General features: G+C 36.8%; 1 protein-coding gene across 5 annotated transcripts in view; it reads right to left on the bottom strand.

Annotated features, from left to right (window-relative positions):
• The window catches only part of SCAF8 (SR-related CTD associated factor 8), a 242,146-nt gene that overhangs the window by 79,424 nt on the left and 138,071 nt on the right, over positions 1-24,651 (bottom strand). For 2 of the 5 annotated variants that reach the window (XR_012468588.1, XR_012468589.1), the window contains exon 22: positions 16,626-16,676. The exons of the other annotated variants lie outside the window; for them this stretch is intronic. The gene's annotated coding sequence lies outside the window, so the exon portion shown is untranslated. The remainder of the gene's footprint in view (positions 1-16,625; positions 16,677-24,651) is intronic. 5 annotated transcript variants of the gene reach the window in all.

The raw sequence follows: 24,651 nt of genomic DNA, 5'->3' as shown, positions 1-24,651 counted from the left end.
ACAAAAACACAAAAAGCCAGGACAGTTCGGCTCCACACTTTTGGCTATTAGATAAGTATATTACTAATGGCTATTCTATTGGGCCAAATGGTAAAAGTCATTTTTTTTCAAAACTGCATGTCTTAAGAAACAGGATTGCAAGACTTGTTTTAAAGTTAATTTTTGTTTCCCTACTTTGACAGTGTGATGTAATAATAATAATAATAATAATAATAATAATAATAATAATAATAATACCTCATGTGTACATAGTGCTCTAAGGTTTGTGAGACATGTTATATATAAATATGTCATCTGACCCTCCCCATACTAAAGGGTTATTGTTAAAAAACTGGCCTGTGGTTTCATTAGGGAAGGGAACTCCCCTTGAAGAAGCACTTCTACAAATACAGATACCATTTTCTTGCCAACTGACAGTCTGACAGAGTTGCCTGGAACACTAAGAACTTGTTACCTGTCCAAGGCAAAATTCTGAAACCCCATCTTCTTGAGGTCATAGCTAGTTTTCTCTCCATTACACTAGGGGTTCCCTTTATCCCCTTGTCTTTCAGAAAGCCTTCTGGTACCCTCCATTCAATTTGCAAGGAAACAGATCTTAGAATTTACTAAATATATGTACATAAGAAATAACAGACTAATTTCAACAGAATAATAGTTATTTATCAAATTATTTCCCAGACTGCTTGACAACCCCAGATCTGGAACCTTTGCACTCTACTAGAATGTTGTTGTTGTTGTTGTTATTATTATTATTATTATCCTTAGTTTATAGATAAGAAAACTGAGGCATTCTAAGTTTAAGTGACATGTTCAGGATCACACAACTAATAAGTGTGTTAGGTGGGTTTTGAACTCAGATCTTTTTGACTCCAAAGCCTGAGCTTTATTCAATTATTATGCCAAAGTCTAGTGGAAAGATCTTTGGGTTTGTGATCAGAAGTCAAAAGATCTATATTTGGTCTTGGCTCTGTGTTTATTAACCTTATGACATGGTCACAATTACTTTCTCTGAGTCTGTTTCCTCAGCTGGGGTAGTTAGGTGAATCTGTAGATGGAGTGCCAGACCTGGATTCAGAAAGACTCATCTTCCTGAGTTCAAATCGGGTCTCTGATACTTATTAGTCGTGTGACCCAGGATAAACCTTGTTTCCCTCAGTTTCCTTATCTGTCATATGAGCTGGAGAAGAAAATGGCAAACCACTCCAGGATCTTTGCCAAAAAAAACCACAAAAGGGGTCATGAAGAGTCAGTCATGACTAAAAAACAACTGAACAACAACAATAACAATGAGGATACTACTATTTGCCCTCTATACACCAAGGCTTTTGAAAATCAAATGCTATGAAGTGTAAATGCTTTACCAATATAAACTGCTATTTTTTTAAATCATTCAAATGATGCTACTAGGGAAATTGAATGACCCTTACAGAAGACAATAACTTTTCTAAGGTAGAGTTTATCCATCATTTAATCAATGGACAAACTTCCGTGGAGATATAGAAAACAAGATCCAGCAGTTTGTGAAGAGAGAGAGAGAGGGTAGCTACAGCTAAAAACCCACACTGAATGCTGAGGGAGCCAGGGAAAATTTCCTAAAAGCTTCAATGGAAAAAAATGAAAATATTTCTGTATTCTTCTTCTACAGAGCAGTCTGTCAGAACAGCAACACAACAAAAACAAAAACCGCAAAACAGACATATCTGTTCTCTTGTACAGACCTGTTACATTATCTGGAAAAGTAATGGATAGAAAATGTAGACAGATAAATGCTTCTTGCAAAAGATAAATTTGCCAAAGAATTTGCAAGGTGGAGATTAGGAGGGAAAGAATTCCAGGCAAGGAAAGACAACCAGTAAAAAAGCAGAGAAAGGAGGGAAAATGTCTTATACAAGGAACAACAAGGAGGCTGATGTTACTCAATCACAGAGTAGTTGGGAGGAAATGGGGAGTAAGATATAAGGAGACTGGAAATAAAGGAAGGAAGCAGGATATAAAGGGTTTTGAAGGCCAAACAGGATTTCATATTTGATCCTGCAGGTAAAAAGGAGTCACTAGAATTTATTGAATAGGTGGATGACAGATAAAATCTATGCTATAGAAAGATGAGTTTGATAGTTGAGTGAAGAATGGATTGAGTGGGAAGACACTTAAAGCTGGAAGACCGAAAAAAAAAAACTATTTATTGCGATAGACCAGGTATATAAATATATGTGTGTATTTGTATATGTATTTACACATATATAAAGAAATTATATACAAATATACAATTTATATAAAATATATAAATAATCTGAAGAAATATACATACATATATATATGTATGTATGTATATTTATATAACTCTAAACATTAGATAATTTTTCTTTTATATATATATAAAAGAAAAATTATCTAATGTTTAGAGTTATATAAATTTGGAATGGATTGCTTCAGGAAATAGTTCTCAACTGGAAGCCTTCAAAAAGGTTAGAGATATCATGGACAGAATTCCTATTATGGTAGGGTTCAGAATAGAACTCTGATCAGATGCTCTAGCTGGTCAGAAAAGGAAGGTGGATGGCAGCCTCAGAGGAAGTTTTAACTGCTACTTTTAACTGAAATGATAAAGTCCCTAAATGATTTGAGAAAAATGGGACAGTGAAGCAAACAGGAAAATAAGGAAAGGGATGCATGCAAATCAAAGATCCGCAAAGAGGAGAAATGTACTTATTAGGAGAAAAAAGTTCATTAGAGCATGTTCCATATTGATTATTACTAGCTGTTTGACTAAATCTGAACCTCCAAGTACTGTGGTCCTATAAGATACTATAGCTAAAATATTCTGTAAACTTTAAAGTGCTATATGAATGTCCGTCCAGAATAGTTTTAGCTTTTCCTAAATGCTTTTAAAGGAATGATAACATATATAAATTTCATGGTAACTATTTCTGATAGATGTCCAAGTTCATACTTTCTTCAATGTTAATTTATAATCAAAACTTTGCTAGGCAGAGTCTGAAAAGTTCTAAAAGTTCTACTTAGTGTCCAAACTAGAAAATTGTTTTTTTTTTTTCATTTTCCTTGCACAATTCCAGAATTAGGCACAGTGGAAATGAATTGCTAGGCTGGTTTGGAGTATGTGTATGTGGGGGTGGGGGTGGAGGGGGGTTATTCATTCAGCTTATGTTTGTTTTGTTTTTGGTTCAGACTTGTGATTTCATTGCTGTAGGGAACTCGAGGTGAAGAAATGCTGTCAGTCAAAGGAGATCTGTAACTATTCCACAAATGATTAAGTATTGCCTGAGATACAGAGAAATAAATGGCCTTGCCCAGGGTCTCACAGCCCTTGAGTTATCAGTCCAGGCTTGAACCCAGCTCTTCTGGATTGAGAAGTTGACTCACTATCCACCATTCCAAGATGTCACTAGCTAATTTTTTTTTTAAGATACAAAAGTACCAAAAGTTTTCCACTTAAGAGGAATAAGATTTATATTTTATATCTTTAAATCGGCAGTGAAAAACTGACTACAGATTGTGGAAGCCATTTCCCAACCGCCACACTCACATGAAGTTGCTCTTCATAGCTGAATGGCAATGAAAACGCAGAACATTCATTGCTGCTGAAGTAATGTTGTACTCCAAGCAGTGTTGATTTTGAAATAATAACTCCCATCACACTTTGGTTTCCCACCATTTTCATGCCCATGATCTCATCTGATCCTAACAATAGCCATGTTAAGTAAGCAGGGCAGTTATTATTATCGACCTCATTTCATATAAATAAGGAAAATAAGATCTAAAGAGGTTCAGTCACACAGTGGAAGGCTGCTGAATTGGGAGCCAAGTTGGAATCCTGCTTCTGGGATTTACCAGTCACAAACTCTCTGGAACTCATCTTCCACATTGTTTGCAAATTAAGGGACTGAACTGATCTCAGGAGTTCCTTCTAAAGCTAAATCTAAGATCCTGTGTTTTCCCAAATTAATCTTTCTGAGCCTTAATTTCCTTATTTTAAAGAGGAAATAATCCCTACCTCTCAGGGTTGTGACAGGGATCAAATGAGCTCACTTATCCTTATATTATAATTGGATTAGTTAAGACACAGTGGAGAACAGGCCTTCTGACTGCTAGGTCCTTTACACCTCACTCTGGAAGGAAGACAAGGAAGCAGGAGGGAAATAAGAATTTGTATAGAGCCTTCTATGTATTTAAGTGTTTTTTTTTTTTTTTAACAAATATTATCTCATTTGATCTCACAAAAGCTCTGTGGAAGGTACGACTATTTCCATTTTATAGCTGAGGAAAATGAGGTAAATTTGAAGGTTAAATTTGAACTCAGATCTTCCTGATTCCAAGTCCATCACTCCACCCCCTGTGCTTGGCCAAAACAATGCATTCTTCATCTGAAGGCACAGCCCTGTGAGAGGTAGGGTAATGGTTATCTAAGAGCATTTCAACAAGTCAAATCAGCAACAGTCAGTTCCATCAGGATTTCAGACATTAGGTATAGGTTGGAAAATGCAGGGGGTGGGGGAGAGAAAGAAGAATCAAGGGAAAACTGTTAATGAAGTTTGGTTGGGATGTGGAATATGGATGATCTAGATTTATTTTTTTCTTCAAAGCTTGTTCATCAAATCTGCAGGTGACCCAAAGCTGGGGTCGCTCATGTGTCAGATGTCAGCCAAGAGGCAAAAAAATTAATAGGAATGAAAGTAAACTCTGACATGGGTCCAACAGTAATTTTTCAAATAGGCAGCGTGAGACGCACAAGGGAACAGCAGTTTGTCTGATAAATAGCTGGGGATTTTAGTGGAATGCAAGTTAAGTAGGCATCAACAAAGTAAAACTGCAGCCAAAAAAGTGAATCCAATCACAGTCTGTACTCAGAAAGGCACAAGACCCAGAAAGAGGGAGGTAAGGGGGTGGGGAAAACTACTGTCTTCTATCTTTGGCCGGTCATCTTTAGAACGTGGTGACCCATTTCTGGGTGCCATATGTTAATTGATATGTTTAAATATATCTGTAAAACAGGAAATGTCTTTCATTTTAATTTTTTTGTTATCCATGGTGCCTAGCACAGAGCCTTGCAGACAACAGGTACTGAATAATGCTTGTGGGATTGGATTAGATTGTAAGCAGAGGCACTGTGGTTTGCAAAGTACTGGATGGATACACTGGATAGTAAGTGATTCGGGCTGGTAAGACCAGGACCATAATATATCAAAATAAGAGTAGTGTGAAAAAAAGGCTGAAAAAAATATGGGAAAATTCCAGTTTCAAGAGGGGCTTGGTCTTTATTTGTTAAAAGGAAGGAAGGAAACAAGAATTTGCATATTAAATAACTTCAGTGTGCCAGACAATATCTGAAGTACTTTATAAGCATCTTATTTGATCCATCCCTCAAATCCTCACAATGATCCTGTTGTTTTATCCCTATTGTACAGTTGAGGAAACTGAGGTAAACAAGAGTTTACCTAGCTGCCCAGTAGATAATAAGAAGACAATGAAGGCTTAGATTCATTGATAAGAAAAATTAATGTAGTAATTGTGTAAAGGATGGCTTAAAGGGAGACAGACTGGAAACCTTAGGATAACTACTACAGGTGATGCTGAAAAGATTGTCCACGTGTTTAATAAAAGTTTTCAGAAAAAACTTTGAGGAATAACAACCTTAAAAAAATGGGTAGAAGAGAAGTTAGCAAAAGACAAAGAAAAGATGATCATTAAAGTAGAAAAGAAGGTGCTTATGCTATCATGGAAACTGAGGAAGGAAAAAGGATAGGAACATGTTTGGTAAAGTATCAATAATGCATGAAAGTCAAAGAGAAAGATGAAGGCTGAGAAAAGAGCAGTGAATGTGGAATTAAGATTTTCTTTGAGAAAATTATAAAAAAATTTTCTCATAAAAAGAGTGATACAAATAAAAACTCATTTTCAAAAAGTCAAGTACTTTAGAAGAAGGCTTCTATTTTTTTCATTTTTCAACAATGAAAGGAAGAAGAAATAAAACTGTAAAAAGAGACATAAAAGTTACGTTGTTTTTTTTTTAAAGAATGAGGGAATCTGATTATGATTGCAAGCTAAGAGGAAAGAGCCAGAGGAAAGGAAAAGGTTTAATATGTAACACACATATGGGGGTTGAAGGGGAGAGGAGGACAGGGGGTCAACTAAACTAATGATTTTTAAAAGTCTGAGGAAATTTGGTGCTAATTTGTAATGCTAACTGGAATTCTGCTAAAGGATTTTTCAGGTTAGCAAAAACCTTCCTCTCTAAAATATTAAATGAGAAATTATTGATGTGCCATAAATACCTATAAGCTATAATTTCTATAAGAAATTACACTTAATTTTCTCTATAATTTCTCTGTCTCTTTTGCATCATGGGAGAGTTATCTCATACCTACAGATTACTCAAATTCCCTTAACACTTTTCAAGCCAACAAAGTGTACTGGGTCAAATTTGTTTAGGAAATGCTGGACCAAATAATTTCTAAGGAGCTCTTCCAGAGATAAGTCGATGACTTTTAAAATTCACACCAGGGAGGGAAACTACAAAATGGAACATGGCAGATGGTCACTCGGGGCAGAAGGTCAAAGAAGTAGACATGGGGTGGGTGTTACTAAGGACGAGTAGTAAAAGGCAATGAAAAAACAGGACGCCAGCAGGGGAAAGGGCAGGAAGGGCAAACATTGGTTTTATTCACTCTCTATCTCGAGCTAGTCTTGTTTACTATGAATACAAGAGTAAAACAGTCAAAAACAGATTCATTTATTCAATGACAATATGCATCTGATTCAGGAGCATGTAACTGACACTGGCTGACTAGTTGAATTTATATACTGGACTGAAAGCTAACCGAATTTAAAAAGGAAATTTCTTAAGTGTCTAGCTTCTTCATATTCAATAGATTTGGAAATTATCCATGAAGAAAATGCATTATTTTTAGAATGTGTCAGGAAATCAATTTGTGCATGGAAATGCTTTCACTAATATAGGAAACAGACTTCTTATATGATTAACTATTTAGTATGGGTGATAAGAAAAATTAGTAAAACCTGAAATGGAAAATGTCACAAAGATATATTATAATGAAATAATATTGAAAAGTGATTGTAAATCATATTTTAAGTTCACTCTCCTAAAACTGACAGAAGAGAATTATTGTTACTCTACACACAGTTGGTGTTTAATAAATGTTTATTACATATGCTCTTGTCTGAAGAGCACAGCTATAAAATAACAAAGAAATATTGATTTGGGTGTTTCAGCTTTCCTTTTTATTTGATTTTTTAAAATGTGCCAAACATAAAAATATGAAAATTATTTTGGAAAAGCAAGAAAATAAAATAGCCTAGAAATATGAACTGTTATAAGATATTATGAGGGGGGAAAGACTTTCTTAATTATATAGGAATGGACTTGTCAAGATAAATGCTTCTAATTCAATATCCTGAAGACTTACACTCAGAATAGCCTTTAAATAACAGAAAGTGCCTTGCCTGCTGCCCCCCCCCATAGATAACTTAAATTCCAAATAAAATTTATTTAAGAATGGTTCAAGAAGACATACTTTGACTATGGAACACAATACCAAATATTGGGATCACAGGGGCCTTAGAGAGCAATTGGTAATACCCAGACATTTGCAGATGAGATTAAAAGAGGTTCAGAGACATTAAGTTCAAGATTTAAGGTACGGTTTAAGATTCAAAGGTAAGTTCTTAGATTCTATTTCCAAAACTCTGACCTTTATATTGTACTCCTCTCCTAATATCTAGATATTTGATAGGCAATAGGATGATAAATGAATTAAAATAGTAGCTATTAAATGTTCAGGATTCCATGACCTGCACTGTTTAAGTGTTAACTGAATATGAATTCAACTAGGAAAGATAAGTACTGGATCTCAAGTTACCATTCTCAAAGGAGAAGACAACACATAGAGTGGAGTGGAGACCAGACAGGAGGGTTTTGAGCAGGGAAAACAGAAGGATGGTGAATGGAACTAGAGAGCAATATATTGGCATATCCTTTTCCAAATGGTTGTGATTATTGCTCTCAGAGCTAGAGTTGGAAATTGGGGGTGAGAGAGAGTGGCATTTTATAATGATGACTTAGAAGTAGGGAGTTAGCTCATAGTCCAGACAAGATAAATTGAATGTTCACTATCAGAAGCCCCAGGGTCCTAGTGTGGGAGCTTGACTTCCTGAAGGTATTAGGGAAGTTATAATCTCTTCCCATTAACTGACTACATTATTTACTTTTAACCCAGATAATCTGGTGTCAGGTAAATGTGACTAAGATGTTTCTTCAAATAAAAATCTCAATTTCTTCAACACGTAAGGCTCAGTGATGTTAATAGTGTGGGCACTTCTTCCATTGATGCTTCTATAATTCTTCTGTTCCTTAATAGACTGTCTCTGTGGAGGATTATGGCTGAAAATCTTAATTATCTAGTAGTAAATGTTTAGGTGATGTCTCTTTTGGATGCAAGGTGGGCTGGTCCTTATACAATGGACATACAATCCCTAACTATGTTTGAACTCAAAGCCTTTCCATCTTGATAAGACTGGCTAGAGCTTCTACCTTGAGGAAACCATTTGCAAAGGCCTAGGATCATCTTCACATCATGATGATGTAGGAATCAGAGGAAGACTTTATATTTTAGAATTTGACTGCATCACTGCCCTGCTTAATATTAATAAATTCTTTTTTTTTTAGATTTTTGCAAGGCAAATGGGGTTAAGTGGTTTGCCCAAGGCCACACAGCTAGGTAATTATTAAGTGTCTGAGACCAGATTTGAACCCAGGTACTCCTGACTCCAGGGCCAGTGCTTTATCCACTACGCCACCTAGCTGCCCCAATATTAATAAATTCTTACAGCTCTTCTAGGATCAAATATAAACTCCTTTACTACTTATCTAATCTATCCATCTATCCATCTATCTATCTATCTATCTATCTATCTATCTATCTATCTATCTATCTATCTAGAATTCACAGTCTGCCTTCAACCTACCTTTCCAGGTTTATTATCATTCATTTCCTTCTTGCTATTACTCATTCAAGATATTCAATCTCCCATCACTATGACTTTGCACATGCAATACCCATCCCTGAACATCATTTCCTTACCTCTGTTTCTTAGAATCACTAGTTTCCTTCAAAGCACAGCTCAAATGCTACCTTTACTGATACCCATAATTGCTAGCACCCACTCCATTAAACTGCCTTATATTTACTTTGTATAGGTCTTTTTTTACATGTTATTTTCCTGAAAAAAAACTTAAGTTTCTTGAGGGCAAGGACCATATAATTTTTATCTCTGTATTTCTAGTGCCTAGAAAACAGGGAATGATCTTGACACAGGGAAGGCAGAATATTCAACTATTATTTTCCTTACCTTCTCCTTCCTTACTCCCCAACTCCCACTCCCCACTCCCCACTCCCCAAGCTCTTTAAAATCAATAATAATGACCTTCAGGCTGGGAAGCAAAGAACAAATATGGTTCAGAGGATATGGATTTCGAGATAAATGAGAAGTGTAGAAGAAAACGCCCAACTACCTTGACCGAATACAAGTCACCGGATCTAGATATTCTAGGGAACTGAAAGAACTCGCAGCTGAGGTTGCTGAAAGTGGAGAAAAATAGTAGAGATTCCTGGGTTTTGGGACCAGTAAAATGGATTCTCTGAATCTCATGACCCTTCAAACCTCTCCAAGACAGAAAGCCTGCACCAAAGATAAAGAAACTTCAACTCTCTCCATGATTCCAGACACCAGGAAATCAAAAGAAAGTAAAAACTTCAAGCACCAATACTTAACTCATGCTCCACTCCCCCACCATGCACCACAACACCAGCAGCAAGACTTCCCTAACTGAACTGACCTATGCGTTTGCAACAAAACCCAACATCACACTTCCATTCCCTCCCCCTCCTTTCCAGTTCCATGGAAATTCAAGTTCCAAACTGCAAGAATATGGTCAGGCTTGAGAGCCTGAGCCACAGCAGCAGTCTGTGCTTCAAAATATCTCTAGTCTGAGCACAAAACAGAATTCAAGCCCACTGCACATCTCCCCAGACCCCTGCCCCCCAAGATCAGAGATGCAGACTCCCAAGGACAGAAATGAAAGTCCAGGCTGCAATAGTACCAGCAATGAGGCACCTTGTACAGCCAGGTCAGTGAACAGAGGGCACAGGACAAGTACAAGGTATTGAGTTGAAAAGCACTGTCTATAATAACCCAAACTGGGGGAAAGAAAGCAACATTCAGCTGGAATCAGTTTTGTTCCCCTCAAAAGTCACTCAATACAGAGATCTAAGCTAGGGAACCACAAACCATGGGGGAGGACTAAGATGCATTAAAATTCAGCCTCCCCCCCCCCCCCCAAGAAACCACTCTCAGAAGGGACAGAGTTAGAAAGTGAACAATTGAGGAAAATAATGAGGAAAAAAGACTGAAATTACCAGAGACCTTGGGAAGAAGAGAACTCAACAAATTTAGGCATAAGAAGATAAACCAATGAAGAATCATGGTCCCCAGGAATCTATGAATAAACATTACAACACAAAAGAATGATGAGACAGGGGCGGCTAGGTGGTGTAGTGGATAAAGAACCGGCTTTGGAGTCAGGAGTACCTGGGTTCAAATCCAGTCTCAGACACTTAATAATTACCTAGCTGTGTGGCCTTGGGCAAGCCACTTAACCCCATTTGCCTTGAAAAAAACCTAAAAAAAAAAAAAAAGAATGATGAGCCAGCGAACCCTGTGAATTTTGAGAAGAACGTGAAATTACAACATGCTGTTCCTGAGTGGCTTAAAAGAGAAAAGAAAATATGAAAACAGAATATCAATGGCCTACACAGCAGAAATAATTGGCAGAACAGAAAAACCTTGAATCTGCAAGGAATCACCAAAGAAACAAAAGAGAGGATGGGTAAAAAGGCAGTACCATTAAAAAACATGCTCTTCATTCAAGTAAAACACATTGCTATTGAAAACAAACTATCTCTTAAATACAAAAGGCAACTTAAAGACATAAATACAAAGGAAAAGGAAGTTTTCAATGCAAGACTATTTTATACCCAACAGAAGATGTAGAAGAATGGAATATGTTGGGGGGGGGGGGCAGAGCCAAGATGGCGACAAGAAGGGATCCAGTCTTAGGAGCTCTCTGATAAAATTAATCAGCTAAGGACTCTAACTAAACTTTCGAGAGACAAAACCCACAAAGGGACCCAGTGAGGCAGTTCTACTCAAGGTAACCAGGGAAAAGAGCAGAAAGGCTCTGCTCCCCAGGGTCGGAGGGGCGGCCCACCAGAGGGGTGGCCCACCAGAGCCAAAGAACCTCAGCCTCCTGGAGGCAGCCCCAGGGCGCTGGGGGTCTCAGCTCACAGCAGTGGGGGAGTCTCCTGAGCCCCGAGGAGCACCGGGCACAAAGTGGGGGAACAGTGGGGGACCTCTGCCAGAGCAAGCACTTGGAGCCCAGCCCTCAGGGCAACAGCCAGCAGCATCCTCTTTCCCCAGCCCTGATCCAGGAAACAGAAGCAGGCTGAGTGGTAAGCAGGAGCCCCCAGGGCATGAGCCCATTGAGCTGAGGGAGGGGAGTGAAGAGAGAATGCTGAGCTCTGTCCTCTGCCTCTGGAAGAGGACTCTGGGGCTCTGACCACATTCAGATCCTGATCACAATCTAGGCCCCCCTCCCCACATCAGCCCCTTGGCAGAGGGGGCGCTTATGTTCATTCACAGACCAGGAGGGAGGACAGAGCCCCACACAGAGACCCTGGTGGGAGTGTCCCAAAAGCTCAAGAAACACCCCAAACCAGGCCCAGGCTGGGAAAATAAGCAAGCAGAGAAACAAAAAGAAGACTACTGAGAAATATTTTGCAAATGAGCCCAAGAAGGACCAAAATACTCAGTCTGAAGATGAAGAAGCACAAGCTCCTGCATCTAAAGACTCCAAGAAAAACAGAAATTGGGCTCAGGCTATGATAGAGCACAAAAAAAGACTTTGAAAATCAAATGAGGGATTTGGAAGAAAAACTGGGAAAAGAAAGGAGGGAGATGTAGGAAAAACATGAAAATGAAGTCAACAGCTTAGTCAAGGAAATCCAAACAAATGCTGAAGAAAATAGCATGCTAAAAACCAGCTTAGGTCAAATAGATAAAACAGTTCAAAAAGTTATTGAGGAGAAGAATGCTTTAAAAAGCAAAATTGGCCAGATGGGAAAAGAGATAAGAAAACTCTCTGAGGAGAACAAATCCTTCAGACAAAGAATAGAATTCAGGGAGATTGATGAATTTAACAGAAATCAGGAATCAATACTTCAAAACCAAAAAAATGAAAAAGTAGAAGAAAATGTGAAATATCTCATTGAAAAAACAACTGATATGGAAAACAGACTTAGGAAAGATAATTTAAAAATTATTGGAATACCTGAAAGTCATGATCAGGAAAAGAGCCTTGACATCATTTTCAAAGAATTACTACAGGAAAATTGCCCTGATATTCTAGAAGCAGAGGGCAAAATAGAAATGGAGAGAATCCACTGATCCCCCAGAGAAAGAGATCCCAAAAAACCAACCCCTAGGAATATTACAGCCAAGTTCCAGAACTCCCAAGTCAAAGAGAAAATATTACAAGCAGCCAGAAGGACACAATTCAAATATCATGGAGTTGCAGTCAGGATCACACAGGACTTAGCAGCAGCTACATTGGAAGCTCATAGGGCTTGGAATACAATATACCGGAAGGCAAGACACCTTAGAATGCAGCCAAGAATGAACTACCCAGCAAGGCTGAATGTCCTCTTCCAGGGAAAAAAGATGGACTTTCAATGAACCAGGGGAATTTCAAAGGTTCCTTTTGGAATGGCCAGAGCTGAACAGAAGGTTTGATCTTCAGATACGGGACTCAGGTGAAGCATGGAGATTGGAGGAGAGGGGGGGGAAATATGAGGGACTTAATGAGGATGAACTGCATGTATTCCTGCATAGAAAAATGACACTGATAATACTCATATGAACCTTCTCAGTTAATAGAGCAGGTAGAGAGAACTTTTATAGTTGAAGCACAGGAGAAAGCTTAATTTGAAGATAAAATACGGTGTAAAAATGGAGTCAATAGAAAAAAAGGGAAATGGAATGGGAGAAAGAAAAAGGAGAGGGGGAATAGTCCAAGATATTTCACGCAAGATTTTTTTTATTACAATGAGCTATTGCAGTGATATGGAAGGGGGGAGGCAAGGGGGAATGAGGGAACCTTTGCTCTCATCAGAGATGGCTAGGAGAGGAAACAGCAAATATATTCAATGGGGTATAGACATCTGGAGTAAGAAGGAGGGGGGAGCAGGGGGAAGGGGTGGGGATGTGAATAAAGGAGGAGAGGATGGACCATGGGGGGAGAGTGGCCAGATATAACACATTTTCTTTCTTACTTCTTGCAAGGGGCTGGGAATGGAAGGCCTGCCCAGGGCCACAGGGCCAGGTGGATTCTGGGTCTAAGGGCTGGTATAGGGGCTCAGGGCTTCTTGGCCCCAGGACCAGGGATCTGTCTGCTGCGCCACTCAGCGACCCTACAGCAGAGTCATAGTGAAAGGAGAGACAAAATAGAGTACATGGTAGTGGAGAAATAAGAAAGGAGGGAGATGTGATCAGCAATGGCAATGGTGGAAAAATATGGAAATAACTTTTGTGATGGACTTATCATAAAGAATGAGATCCACCCATGACAGAGTTGTTGGTGTTGGAACAAAGACTCAAGCACATTTTTTGTTATGATTATTTGGGGGAGGGTGCAGGGCAAGTAGGGCTGGATGGCCTACCTGGGGCCACATAGCAGGGTGATCTTTGGGTGTCTGGGGCCAGATTCGGACCCAGGTGCTCCTGGCTCAAGGGCTGATGCTCTGTCTGCCACCCAGCCACCCCTACTATTATTACTATTTTATTTTATTTTGGGTCTTTTTTTTCTTTCTTTTTTTTGGTTTTTGCAGGGCAGTGGGGATCGGGTGGCTTGCATGTCACACGGCTGGGTGATTGTTGGGTTTATGAGGCTGGATGTGGACTTGGGTGCTCGTGGCTCCAGGGCTGTTGCTTCATCCATTGCGCCACCTGGCCATACCTACAATTATTACTATTATTTTTTTTTTATTTTAATTTTTTTCTCTCCCCTTTACTTTTTTCGCCCAAACAAGTCTATCTATACTCATGGGGGAGGAGGGGTATTTTGTTTACTTGTAAACAAGAATATTTTATTAATGTAAAAAAACATTTGTACAAAATGAGAATAAAAAATAAATAAAAAAAAAAAGAATGGAATATGTTCCCAAAAGCAATGGGACTCAGATTTGCAGTCCAAGGTGACCTACGCTGAAAATCTGAACTCTACCATAAATGAAAAATATGGATATTCAATAATAAAGAGGAGTTCAAAATATTCTCAAAAAGAAAGAACTAAAGAAATTACTTGCTTTTCAAATATTTAGATAACTGAAATGCAAGAGTGAAAAACAAAGATGACAACACAGAGTAACATCAGAGACCAATAAGAGACTTTTTTTCTAAATCTACACAAAGAGATGAGTGAAGGCAGAGGATGGGGGAGGTAATAGTGAAGAAATGAGTTTGGGTTATTATAGACAGATCTGAGAAGCACCCAGCTTATGAGTGAATCAATGTTTTCTATATGATTAAATTATAAAATAGGAGAAAGTGTAGAATGTGGGAAGGAAGAGGAGGATAGGAGAATATGTGATGTGCCCTGGGAAAAGTGGTTTTTAAAGTCTCTAAGGAAAAAAACCTTAAAGGGAAATTAGGTAGGACAGCAGAGGAAGAAATTAAAATGTAGGAAGGAAAGGAAAGACCTTGTTTTGGTGATGAGTTCCACTGATGAATGATCCTATAGGAGAAGAAAGAAGTTCTGTGAAATGAGATGGGGATCTTGTGTAGGGTGCTGTCTATGGAGATTTGTGGCTTGAAAAGGTCATTTGTCCTGTCTTAGGAGATAAGGAGTTGAATCTCCTGGAGACAACTGGTGACTGATGCAATGAGAACACAAAGATCCAGGAAAATGATTTTGAGGTAAGTGGGGAAGGGAGATGATCAGGAGAAAAATACAGATCATCAATGGGCTATGTAATTAGGGACAAAGGATAGGGGGTGGAGTGGTGAGGGAGAGTTCCTGACAGGGAGCAGTGTCCTTCCTCTCCTACAGGAATTGGCATTTTTCTGGTAGTGAGCCACAAGAAAAAAGAACAACTGGAGGCAATGATAGAAGCTACTTAGAGGTGATAGAACAAAATGAAAACCTTAGATGTTTTGATACCATGAGGAATACAGAGTAGAAAAGGATTACAATAAATATAGAGACCATGAACCAAAGAATAAGGTTCTAGAGAAGACAAAGAGGATGGATATAATAAAGAGAGGGAGGGAGAGAAATCCTCTCTGTAAAGGGTGCAAAAAATAAAGTTAAAAAACTGCAAAACTAATGAACAGAATTAGCTGAAGAGGATAAAAAGAAGGAAGAATCCATTTGACTGAAGAGGAAAAAAATCAGAGGAAGAATGAAATAATCAGAAAAAAGAAGGAAAGGAAAAAAGAACTAACAAGCCAAACTCCAAAAAGGAACAAATGGGAGAGGAAGCTATGGGTAAGGAGAAGAGTGCCAAAGGGAAAAGGACAATCTTAAAAAAGATTAAGCTCAAGAAATTGAAGAGACACAGTACTATGTTCATAGTAGAAAAGTAAAAATAAATCATAATCTGTAAAAAAAACCTTATAGACAAATAGAGGAAAATATTGAACTCTTATGACTTTTAGTGTCAATGTATTAAACAATCCAATAAGATGAAAAGGAGCAGATAAAATAAAGCTCTACAATCTGTGACTTGCAGGAAACATGTTTTAAAAATAAAGATATCTACAAAATAAAACTGAGGGGCTGGAAGAAAATTTACTATGCACCAAATGAATCCAAAAAAGCAGGATTTGCAATCATGCTATCTGACAAAGAAAAAATATTTGAAAAGTAAAAAAGATTAAACAAGAAAGCAATACTATGCTGAAAGGAATTGTAGACAAAAAAAAAAAGCAATATTAGCAGCAAACATGCTCCAAATGGCTTAGCACCCAAATTCATAAAGGAAACATCAGCTCTACTGAAAAAAAATATATATATGTATATATAATAATACAACAGTAACAGGATACTTCAATATCACCTTTCTCAGTTTTGATTAAATCTAACTGAAAGATAAACAAAAGGGAAAATATGAAGCCAGACAAATTATTGAATAAAATGCAGCAAAAAACCCCCAAACAAAACCAAACCCCAACAACTTACAGCATCATCTAAATGGAACTGCAAAAGAACAGATCTATTTCTCAGCACCACAAGAAACTTTTACAAAAACTGACAATGCATTAGGGCACAAAGATATTGCCTATAAATGTAAAAAGGCAGAAATAGTTAAAAAGATCCTTTAAAAGTCCATAATGTAAGAAAAATAGTCATTGATTCAGGGGCCACAAACAAAAGACAGAGACTTAACAATGAAATCCTAAATAATGATGGATCAAAGAACAAATCATAGAAACAATTAATAATTATGTGAAAAAATGATAATGATGAAACAACATACCAGAATTTCTGGGATGCAGCTAAAGCAGTCCTCAGGGGAAAAATCATATCCCTACAAACATACATTAACAAAATAGAAAAAGAGAAGATTAATGAACTGAATATACATTACAAAAATTAGAAAGCCAACAAATGAACAAGCCTAAAATAAACTTAAAAGAGAATATATTAAAAACTAGTGGATAATACATTAAAGAGAATATATTAAAAACTAGAGAATATATTAAAAACTAGAGGAGAAATAGACAAACTGGAAACTGAAAAAAAAATAGTGGAGAGCTGTTCATGATGGAATATACCTGGAGTCTCTGCTACTAGGGAGGCTAAGACTAGCAAAATTGCTTGGGCTTGGAAATTCTGAGTTGCAGGTAGAATAAAGCTTACTTTATTTATTTATTCTGCCCTAAATCTTGAACCAGGATAGTGAACCCCTAGGAGTTGGAATCTGGGTGCCTACAGAAAAGATAACCAAGGTAGGCCAGAAGAGAAACAAGTCACAGCTTCTAGGCCAATAAGGAAAGGCACTGATTACTATAAATAGTGACTCAACTTTAGTGTGGGTGAGACCTGGGTGGGGAGGAAAAGAAGAAGGCTGGATGGAAAGGGGGCAGGAAATCAATAAGGAAGGTAGGAAGAAAGGCAGGAATGAGAAGGAAGAGAGAAAGGAAGGAGAGGAAGGGAGGGAAAAAATTCTTAGAAGATTGCATAATCTCATCAAGAACAGGTCTTGCTGAGCTAATATTTTCTAACTTAGCAGGGATTAGGGGAAAAAAGGTTGGACAACACCATTAAAATTTAGAAATTTGAATTTCAGCACCCCATTTGACAAAATTTCTTATGATATTCTTGTGGAAAAGACAGTTATGGGTTTCATGTTAGTACAGTTTCATTTGAAACTAGTTTGATTGCTCTCAATAAATTGATGACTAATTGATCAATGACTAATCAATGTTAAGATGAATAATGATTGCTAGTGAAGTGCCTCAAGAATCTATTCATGGCCCTGGAATAGTCAACATATGAATGAAAGATAGTTCACACCTATCCTAATTAATATAATACCAGAAAGCCTAGGTAGGCTTTTATTAATTAAAGATGTAAATTTAAGTACAAATAAATCCTTAATCTGTTTGGAAAAGTGAAGTACATTGGTTACTGACTGGAAATAAAGGAAATGTCTTGTAATTGGTTGAGAGAAACAGTCAAATTTTGTAGGTTATGAATAAAAGAGCAAGTCAGTCTGGGATTTCAATCATCTACCTCTGGGGCTACTTGAACAATGGAGGGCTCCTGAAACAAAACTGCTTTAGGAATGAGGTTGTCTCTTACCTTCCCCCCATTGACAAGATAATGAACTTTAAAAGTTCTGAAGATCTGAATTTTCCAATGGAAAAGTGGAAGAATTCCTAGAACACCTGTGATTGACAGCAGTGCCTTTGTCTGGAGCTGACAGGCATGCTAAGTATAAATTAAACACACCAAGGAAAGGCAGCTTCCAGACTCTATGAATACACCAACCTTCAGAGGTCAGCAAAGAGCTACACCTAAAAGTTCATGAAGATTCCAATGACCAGGAGTAGTGAGCATACTATTTAGTTTCATGTGCTCCCTAAATTTGAGTCTATTCTCTGAAGGGACTTTGTGCATTTAAAGAGAAGAGTGCAACTTCTGCTTTCAGGGGAGGGATATTTTTATATTACTTGAACATGCTAAACCTGTTTAGTAAATACTCTTTCAAAAAGCTAATTGAAGTTACTAGCTAATAATAAATGTGGAGCAAACACATCCATGTAGGCTTATGAGAACTAGATTCTCCTGCTCTTTAGGGTTATTCTGAGAGCCCTAAGGGGAGGGCAGTGAACCCTGAAAAGGTGCTATATGGAAGCCTGACTAGGATGTATTTGTTGATGTTGCTCTGCCATAATGGTCATGTCTGACTCTTTATGACCCTTTTTGGGGTTGTCTTGGCAAAAATATTAGAGTAGTTTTGCATTTTTCTTCTCCAGCTCATTTTACAGATGAAGAAGCGAGGCAAACAGGGTGAAGGGACTTGCCCCAGATCACAGAGCTACTACTAAGTGTCTGAGGCTAAATTGGAACTCAGGAGAATGAGCCTTCTTGTCTTCAGGACTTTATCCATTGCACCACCTACACACACACACACACACACACACACACACGATCTTTATTTTTTTATTTTTATTCTATTTTATTTTATTTTTTAGATTTTTCAAGGCAATGGGGTTAAGTGGCTTGCCCAAGACCACACAGCTAGGTAATTATTACGTGCCTGAGGTCGGATTTGAATCCAGGTACTCCTGACTCCAAGGCCGGTGCTCTATTCACTGCGCCACCTAGCAGCCCCTATATATGATCTTTAAAATTCCCAGACTGGTTCTAATTGCATGTGGTAATGAGAATGATAGCTTTAAAAGATGAATTATTATTTTCCTCTGAATTCACATGAGTTAATATATGAGAGGAAAGGAAGAATGGTACAATGGAAAGAGGGCTGGATATGGGATCAAATCTCATTTCTATTTACTACTGGAGTGAGGACCGAAGGCAAATCATTTAATCTCTCTGGGCCTCAGTTTCCATATCTATAATGAGAAGGTTGAAAAGATGACCTCTCTGAACTAAAACAGTTTTAAATCCATGATCCTAAGTGATTTCATATGAGTTAAGCTTTAATTTTATATATGCCTTACTACATAACATAGATGGATATTTAAAAGTTAGATACTTTTCTACCTGTGTGGTGGAAAACAAATACATTATACATATTAGGCTAGATATAGAGAAAGAAATTAAGTAGTTATTTAAGATATGTCAACATTTGTCAAAAAACAAAACAAAACAAAACAAAAAACTTTTAAACCCTGGTCACTTTTACTAAACTAGAGATATCTGGGTACAAGAGAATACAAAAATTCTTATATAAAAAAATTATAAAATTAGGTTTGCCTATAATCCCTGGGAGGTTGGGGCCAAAAGACTGTTTGAGCTTCGAAGTTCTAAGGTTCACTATGAGCCAAGTCTATGCTGGATCATGAGGCTGTCTAAGAAAGAAACTAGTCCAGTTTTCCAGATTGTCAATTAGTAATGGCATCAAATCTGTGAGTGGCTGGTGCACCTACAGACTTGGGCAATAGGGAGACCCAAATGAAGCAACAACAAAAAAGTGATTTGTAAACTACAAAAACAAAAAAAAAAAAGCATATAGTTAGCAAAAAACCTAAGATGTTAGGTAAAAAAAAAAAGATAAATTTGTCTTTTTTAACAGATTAACTGTCACTGGAGTGGTGTACATACTACAAGTTGTGGGGGAAAATTCAACAAATACCATTCTACAAGCAAATATACTTATATACTTAATATATCTAAGATATACTTAATATATCTAAGTTATTGGGCTAAGTGTTGATGATGAAAGAATAAAATATAGCATAGTAAATGCCTTCAAGAAACTTATAATTTACTGGGAATATCATAAGATCATACATTTAGAGTCAGAGAATACCCCACAAGATTATGAATTCAACTCCTTCATTTTCTAGATGAGAAAACTAAAGGTCAGACTTGCCCTGGATTGTGCAGTGCCCCTTGAAGCAGGAAGGCCTTTTACAAGCCATATTTACATATTTTGTCTAGTATTAAAAACTACCATACTCGAAAATGACAAAAGCAGATCTGGCATCGGCAATGAACTCATGGGACAAGCTCCATCTACAAAGCATTTCATTTAAATACTTGGGGAATGAAATACTATTTAATCTAACCATATATACAACAAAATGCAATATGATTTCTAAGAAGTTGAATCCCACACTAGTGACTATCAGACCATGCTCCACTAAACAGTTTTGAAGTAATTCCTCTGAAGTCACCTTTGTAAATTGTAAGATGCTAGAATACTGATAACCCCACAAGTATTTATATTCTTTTAAAAAAAGATATTTCCTAACCAAAATAAATTAACACATGTAATCTGATGCAGTATAAGAAATAGATGTGAAAAAACCACCCACAATGTTTATAGATCATTACTGCCTGTGCTTAAAACTTAATAAATTGGGTTAATTCAATCCAAGAATTCTAAGGGGAAGATTTCCCATGAATCTATCCAACTTTAAATTCTTCTAGATATACTACTGCTATGCAGCAAAATGACACTTTCTGGCAGCAAATAGAATACTCTGACTTTTGAGGTGGGAAGTGGATGAAGAGAAGAATGGTCCTGAATTCTAAGAGCTAACACAGTGAAAGCTATGTTATATATACCCACTTCATCAAATTAAAGTCTCTATTAGTTGACTTTCTTAGTTACACAGTGACCTCTACTGGTGTACAGGCAGAAGACACAAAATGCAAATTTCCTCACAATATCAATTTTTATTATCCCATCTGTTTTGAGAAAATGCGCTAAAAAACTACAAAATATTTAAACTGCATTACAAAATTCCTCCTTTTCTTCCATCAGATACCCTTACATTTGAAGAAAACAACTCAGAGAATGTCAAAATAAGAGAGTGCCTATTAGAAATGAACTCACATCACACCCAATTTGGATCAAGGTACAACATGAAAACAAAGTAAAGACTGACGGAGTGCTATCTGTGGGGTGGGGGTGGGGGAGGGAAGCAAGATTGGGAGAAAATTGTAAAACTCAAATAATATCTTTAATAAAAAAAAAAAGAAATGAACTCAGCAGTTAATCTTGGTGATGGTTTCGGCATGCTGAAAGCAAGCAATTTTAAAGACCAACTGCCAAGAAATAAAATAAAAATAAACAAGTACAACAAAAAAAAATCATGCCATATAATTCTGTTTTAACAATCTGACAAGTTACCCTTGGAACATAAAAAATATCTCTGAGAAATATGCAGATCCTTAAACCTATCTAACCCATAGCTAATGTATTTAATAGTACTAGTCTGACTAGGTGCAGGGTTTAAGGAACCATGGAGTTGAAGCCTAGGTCTGGTATCATAGGAGCTATTTTGAGTGGATTCTAGAATTTATAGGATTCCTTTGATTGTCTAGCCAGAAGCCGTGACTACAAAATACCAACTCAGTTCAAAACCCTATGCCAAATGCAGGAAATACAGACAGATGTGATACAGATCATGTTCTCAATGAATTTACAATTGAATGAGGGGAAGTAATTGCCTAGAGATGGCCAAGACTCCTAGGGTTTACTCCAGATCAAAATGAACACTTTGACCATTCTTCAGTTTAGTTTTCTATTTCTGTGGGTCATCCAGAACCAAGACATCTTCTTAATTCAGGGAATTTAACTATTTACACTTACATTAGGGACTTGGCTATTGGACATATTAATAAGCATATATGAATCCTTTTTACCTGGTGGAATATTATGGCTGGTTAATCTTAACTGGATTGAGGGAAAACAATTGCATATGAAATTAATTTTAAGAGGACAAATTATTTGGAAAAATATTCTAAAAAGATAATTGGTCAGACAAGTTACAGTAGAGTTTCATGTCTATAAAATGGAATCTAGTTATAATGTAAGAGTTTTATTATAAAATGATGGAGACTAAGGCCTATTTGTTATGATAAATGAAAGTGGTAAGCTTTTTAAGAAAAGCACTATAGAGATTAATGAGAAGTTTAGCCTTTGAAAAATTATTAAAATTATCCGAGGGTAGAAAAGTCTGGCAATAGTTTAAATTTATACATCATTTTATGTTTAACAAAATGCATTCCTCACAATTTTACAGCTTTAGTGGAGTAAATACTACCATCTCCATTTGAAAGATGAGGAAAAAGAGAGAGAATAAGAATGAAAAATATGCTAATGTCCAGGTAACTTTACCATATTAAATGACATAATTTTAAGGGAGTCCTATAATGCTGGTAGTTGTGCTATATTACAAGTTATCCATTTTTTTTATTAATCAACTATTACTATTCATGGTTATTATATATAGTATAAATAAAGTATAGACCATGAGAGAGAAGATCACAGCTATGCTCTGATTATTGTTAACTGGTTTGAGAAAAACATAATCCCAGGGTGATAGCTCCTTGGAAAAATTCTATAAATGAATGACTGCCCAATCAAAATTACAGTATAGTTTCTCTTTAAAGTTTATAACTTTAAAATAAGATCTATTTATACTGTATTAATAATGTTATTCTAAAATGATACTAAGGATAAATTATGCAGGGTATTGAATCTATAATGAGAAATGAGAGACAGCATGGAGCTGTGTATAGAGTTGGCAATGGAATTAGAAAAACTAGGATGCAAATCCTTGCTGGCATGTATTCTTTTGTTCACTCATTAAACATTTAATATGTGCCTATGTGCCAGGCAAGCACTGGAAATATAAAAAGGCAAAAGACAGTCCCTGCCCTCAAGGAGCTTACAATCTACAGGAAGGGCTTACTTTTTTGGGACCCCAGACAACAATCTGAAACTCTAACTTGACCTACACTGGTAGAAGGAGCTTCCTAACCCAGTTTTTCCCTAAACCACTGAAATCACAGGTCCAATTCAATGAGAAGGCAAAGGTAATAATAGTTGATATTTATAGAGTGGTTTAAGTTTATAAAGTGTTTAATATACATTATTTAATTTTCTCCTTGCCTCTGAGTCAGGTATTACTATCCCAATCTTATAAATGACAAAATTGGGGCACCGAGGCTAAGTTCACAGCAACACCACTAAGTTCAATGTGAAATCGCTTTACTCTTCTAGAAATGCCAGCCACAAACATATTATTTGAAAATATGGAATTTATTATATAATGCTCAGTCAAGATAATACTTCCTTGAAACCAGGATAGTATTTGGTAGACTACAGAAGCAATTTATTTTAAGATAGTTATAATGTTCTGAAAGAATTGAGGCTTTTTCAAAATAGTTACCATAATATGAATAATTATGTTTAAAAAAAGAGAGAGAGGAAACCCCAAGTCTTTCCTCAGTGTACTATTAAGATCCTTGAGGGCAAGGATTGTTCTTTTATTCTGAATTTATCTCAGTGCCTAGTACCATGACTAGGAAATAGTAAATACTTAATAATGTATTATAGGAAAACATTTCCAAAAGTGATTGTCAGATATTTTTAAATATACTAGAAGAGATAAAGGGGGGAAAAAGTTAAGAAAATGAAGGGGAAATCTAAATCAGCATAATACAGATAGATTGTAGCGTACTGTTCCATCTTTCCACTACACCATTTTTCTAAAACCCAATTTCTACTATTTATTACTTTGGGGAAAATAAGTTACTCTAATGTAGATGAGGCCTGAAATTGTCTTGGTACAGGGAATCACTAGGTGAGAGGTCTCTCTTTATCAATGCATGCCTATGGTTTCTCTGAAATTTTAGACATAGCAGATTGTCTAGAGCACTGAGAGTTCACCAGACTAGAGTCCAACACAGACAGCATATATCCAAGGCTGGCCTTCAACTCAAATTTTCCTGGCTTAGAAATTTCTCACAACCAGGGGCTCTCATAAATTATGAACATTTCCATTATACCTTAATAAAGCTCAACAGCTTGGGAGTTTTCTGCAAGCTGTTGCATTATTCAGAATTTTGGGTTATTATTTTGCTTTTGACCTTGCCTGACTAAAATTATGGTGCTTGTTTTCCTTTGATCAATGCAGTACTGTAAAGGTCAACTCTTTTAGGATTGGTTTTGAGCAAAACTACTTGTGTTCCCTTGTGAAAACTTTAAAACTTTCAACTTTCTTGTCAAGACGACTACAAAGAAGTGATTCAGCCTTTCAATATTAGAAATGCCTAAGAGGACATAAGCTACAATTACACAATAAAGAAGTGGTGGGGTATATGCAGAATAAAGAGATGTAAACAATCATTTCTTTGATCTAAAAGAATAACTACATTTAAGTTTTTCTGAGTTGGGACACCTGACTGTTTTTGATTTCATGTCAATCCAGGGGCATCCCAATTCCACAGTTTGATATGTCTGGTAGAAAGCCAAGAAGAAAGAATAACAAAAAGTATATATATTTTTGGTTAAGTAT

This window comes from Macrotis lagotis, chromosome 5 (genome assembly GCF_037893015.1).
Source record: "Macrotis lagotis isolate mMagLag1 chromosome 5, bilby.v1.9.chrom.fasta, whole genome shotgun sequence".
NCBI classification, from domain to species: domain Eukaryota; kingdom Metazoa; phylum Chordata; class Mammalia; order Peramelemorphia; family Peramelidae; genus Macrotis; species Macrotis lagotis.
Note: the sequence above shows the minus strand (reverse complement) of the source record. Positions and strands in the feature narration are given on the sequence as shown.